We start from the raw sequence: 4,507 nt of genomic DNA, 5'->3' as shown, positions 1-4,507 counted from the left end.
ATCTAACGAATATCAATTTGTATAGATTTCAGATGACCCATCACGCAGCTACGATGGGCACCGTAAAAAGTACCTTTTCGCAGGCGCACCTTCATGAATTTGATGCCATGGGTGATTAAATCTTCTCCAAAATAGAGCTAAATATTCTTCAAAAGCTGCAGTTTGATATGCCATTCATTTGAAAAATTGAAGTTGAATGGTTCCTTCCCAAAAAATCGTCAAAAATGATCCCTTTTTTTACCACAAATTACCGAAGCCCCTAATTAACGGGCGGCCTACTTGTTTCTCTGCCAAAGCCAAGCTCGTTTTTAGAACTTATTGTAGTTATATTTACTTACAACTTATCAGCGATATTTGACCGTAATTTATAAAGAGAGATATGTTATTTGCCCTTCCCAAATACACAATTTTGGTTAAATTTGAAAAAAATTATATAACATTCATCACGTGAATATAAAACGAGAGTGGTTTTTTTGTAATATACATTGTTTCGAGAGAAAATACATTTTTCTGTTTTGTGCAACAGAACAACAACACTAAACACGAAGCTACTTATTTACATTTCAGTCGTATTCGGCATCTCGTATCTCTCGGTCTTCTCTGGCGCACTGACTCTGGGAACTCCGATCGTAAGGAGTAGTTCCCACCCGGGGACACTGTTACTACTGTCTGGTGACAACTATATCCCGCTTCAATCAAACCTGCAATCAAACCGGAGCGACAAACTGGTGCGAATTACCCGAACGACGACACTGGAAGGATCGTCATTATCAGGCCGCAACGCACCGGAATGTGGATCATCGCCCGGGCGCTTGCCCCACAGTCCGCGTCCGCGTCCGCGTCCGCGTCATTGTCATTGTTTGATCCGTTTGCTCTGGTTGTGGTGTTGTGTTTTTTTTTTTTTGGATTGAACACGGCCGCAATGACGGAGCACCGAGTATTAATATTCATGAGCATTAGGTGGCCGCGCGTCGCACGAAACCACCGTGGCCACCCGTAACTCGAGCCACCGCACACTACACACAGGCACACACATGTGGGACCATGCCTGTTTTCCTGTTCTTCTACTACTGCGCTCTAAATGAGCTATCGGATTTCCGTCCCGGAAAGTTTAGTCGCCACGACGTTGCGTCGCGGTTTTTTTTTTCTTTTTTTGGTGAACACTGTTTGGGTGGTGGCACCGAGTGATTGCTGACAAACAAACGACGACAGTAATGACAACAACAACAACAGCAGCTTATTTCCAAACCCCGAAACCCTCAAGGTGAGAGGGCGACATTCCGGATCAATCGCGATGATAATGATCCGCGTCAAATGTAACCATCACACGTACACACGTGTACGGCCTGCTCTGCCTGCGGTAGGGTCCGGTAACCCGACCCCAAAACCTGGCACCAGGCAATCGGCTTTCGGCTGAGGAATGCCGGGCACTGGGAGGCTGGACGCTGGAACCGCATTTTATTAATAACGCATTGCCCGTTTTGGGCGGTGCCGTGTGGTTATAACATATGCATTAAAAAAAAAAAAGGAGACAAAATTTGAATGGTGATGAAAAGTAAACTATAGCAGATAATTGAGTTCTGTAAATTACATGTGAAGAGAGAGTTTTTCAGTTTATCAGCAAAAAAAAATTGGCGCCATTCCAAGCAAGATTCTGGATGCTAGCGGGTAATTTTGACATGACAGTCGAAAACATGTTTGTGCACCTGTTTTTGAACTATTTCTGCGCCTTTTCAATCAATTCTTCCTCCGTTTTTGCAAAAAAAAAAAAATGTTTCAATAGATCCTATGTTTAAAGTGAGCCCAGAAATGAACGATTTTTCAGCAGCCTGGGAACGTTGAGCGGGTTCGCAATCTTCGGTAATCTCATTGATCGATCAGCCGCTCCATTTCGTCTAAGGAACGCTTCACGTATCGTTTCTGATCAGATTCCCCGGTATTGATACTATTAGCGTTCCTTGATGAATGACGCAACCTTCTGCAGCCACTTTGCATAGTAAATTTTCCCGATCACGACCAGCTCGGAGTTAAAGATGGGCAGCTGATTGTTAGCCACCGCAGGGTCGTCTTGAGGAACTTGAGGTGTCTGAGTGAATTTTACTTTAGAGCTCACTTTCTTCGTGCGAGGAAGTAAAAGATGAAGTGCCTTTTAATAATTTGTCATCTAGGACCGTCATTCACCACCGCCACGTCGCGATGCGCCGAAAAATTACTTGCATTACTTGCTGAAAAACATTACTTGCTGTTCTGAGATGAGTGGCCGGGACTTCCGCTTTCTGACATGTATGCCCATGTCCTCCAGATACTCCTTAACTATTTGGACCATTGCACCGGCCTCACGGCCAATCCCACGCAGCGATTTAGTCACTTTTTCCTCGGTTTCGGTCGGATCAGCATCCTTTGGAGCTTTTTGGTCGGTCAGAGTCGTCGGCCGTGCAGAATTATACCTTTTTGTAATGCTTTTATTATTAAACAATATAGTGCCAAGTATCACGATAATCTTTTTGGACGAGCCAGGAAAAAGCCGTTTTTGAAATGTGCAAACCTCCGGAAAGAATGTTGCTTCACACATTCGCGCCATCACGATTAGAGTTCGACTGATGGAGCTTTCAAATTTTGCCTGATGACTCATCGGTAACTACTATTGATGCTGCATTTTTGTTTTCAGCAGTGCAAATAACGGTTTGCTCATGAAAAATCGGCAAATTTTGTCTCTGTTTTTTTTCTTCTTAATGCATACGTTAGGGAGCGTGTGCGAAGTAATTGATATTACTGCGAGCGCTCCGTAGCGCTGTGTTTTGGGGGGGGGGAACCCTGACGACGAAAGGTCTTGCTCCTTCAATCCTTCACGCGTGCAGCACACATTCGAGGATGCTCCTTTGCGACCCTGCCGGTCGTGCGGCCTGTCGTGACCGTAAAGGGGGAGAAAAAAACCCAAGTCAAGGCATTACCGAAACCGAAACCTGTCCTCACGTACTATTCCCTGTAATGTCCGATTGCGGCGCGGATTGGCGGATCGGTTGGGGAACGTCATTTGAGCCGTGGGCCAAGGCGCTCCAGGGAGCGTTCCCTGCTCCCTCATTCGTTCTCTCACTCTCTCGCTCTTGCTCTATTTTAGACACTGCGGATGCCAACAGGTCCTAGCGAGGGGAAGCCCTTAGCTAGGCGAGCAATAGCCCTCAGGAATTGGAACGTTCATAAATCAGAACCCTCAGGCCCCCGGTACGGTACGGTACGCGGCGTCTGTTGCCCTCCCCCCCCCCCCTCCCTCCTTCCCTTTACTCTTCACTTGGTTTATGGCCTCTGCGGTGGGCTCGGTGACCGCTGAAGGCGCCGGCATCGATGGCATGGGATTTTTGGGCGAGATTGGGCTGTAGGAGGAGTTTTTTTTTTTTTTTTTTTTTTTTGTTCGGTTGGGAGATCACCTCCAGCGGCATCACTAGAGAGCCCCGAGAGCGGCATCCTCGGCCTCATCGTCGTCGTCATCGTCCCGGGGGCATCGTACGGGCTGTCCTGGGACGGGATCTAATCTCTTGATCTGGAAGAGCGACAGCGACACGCAGTAAGACACACCGAGAGCGCCAACAGCATTTCGGGCATGGTTTTCCGAAGGGTTGGCTCAAAGGGGTGTGCGGGAGGGGTGCGCGAGAATGGTGTGTGAGAGAGAGAGAGAGAGCGAGGGCGAAAGATGGAGCAGTCAGTTTAGAAGAATGCATTAGTTTCCGGTGGACGGGCGCGCGCGCGCGCGGCAGGGATTGCGGGGTAAAAGGAGGGCACCCCATAACCCCATCCCCAACCCCAACCCCAACGCGGTGCGCCAGTGTGTGCGCGCGCGCGCGGGCTGGCGCTCCCCCCCCCTAACTCCATTTGTGGAGTTGATGTTTTCAAAAGTGTCGCGATGATGAAAGTCATCATCTCAATCTCTGCTGGGAAGCGATGTGGTGGATGTTGTGGAAGTGGTGGAAGCGTAGGGGCCCATCCGAGACACATCTCGGGGCAGCGGCTCCCTGCTGAGCTGCGGCCGCTCACCAATAAGCTGCGGGAGGGCTGCATCTTCCCTAGTCCGCCTGGGAGGGGTTGTGGGGGAGCCGTGGAGGAGGAGGAGGAGGAGTGGGAGCAGACAGGTAGGCAGGTCGGATGGAGGAGCCCACGACCACAGATATATCAGATGACGGTCGGTAGCGGTCGTAAAATGATGTTGTATTAATAAGACCATAACGTTCGCCGCCGGACGCCGGACAGCTCCTCATCCAACGCCTCACCCCCCCCCCCCCTCCTTCCCCCACCCGCGGCGTCCCGGGAGTTTATTATGAATTGCTTCATCCGAAACCGCCGTGGTGGAGGGGTGGATTTATTGTACCGACATGTCCGGACATGTTCGAACCTAAAAAAAAAACAAGAAATAAAAAAAAAAATAAGATCATACGACCCGTAGGCTCACGCGTGAGGCCACATGGCGCTCCGAGTGTGGTGCTCCATTCATGCCGCTTGCTGACGGTGACGGTGC

Source organism: Anopheles aquasalis, chromosome Y (genome assembly GCF_943734665.1).
Source record: "Anopheles aquasalis chromosome Y, idAnoAquaMG_Q_19, whole genome shotgun sequence".
Lineage (NCBI taxonomy): Eukaryota > Metazoa > Arthropoda > Insecta > Diptera > Culicidae > Anopheles > Anopheles aquasalis.
This window is presented reverse-complemented; position numbering follows the sequence as displayed.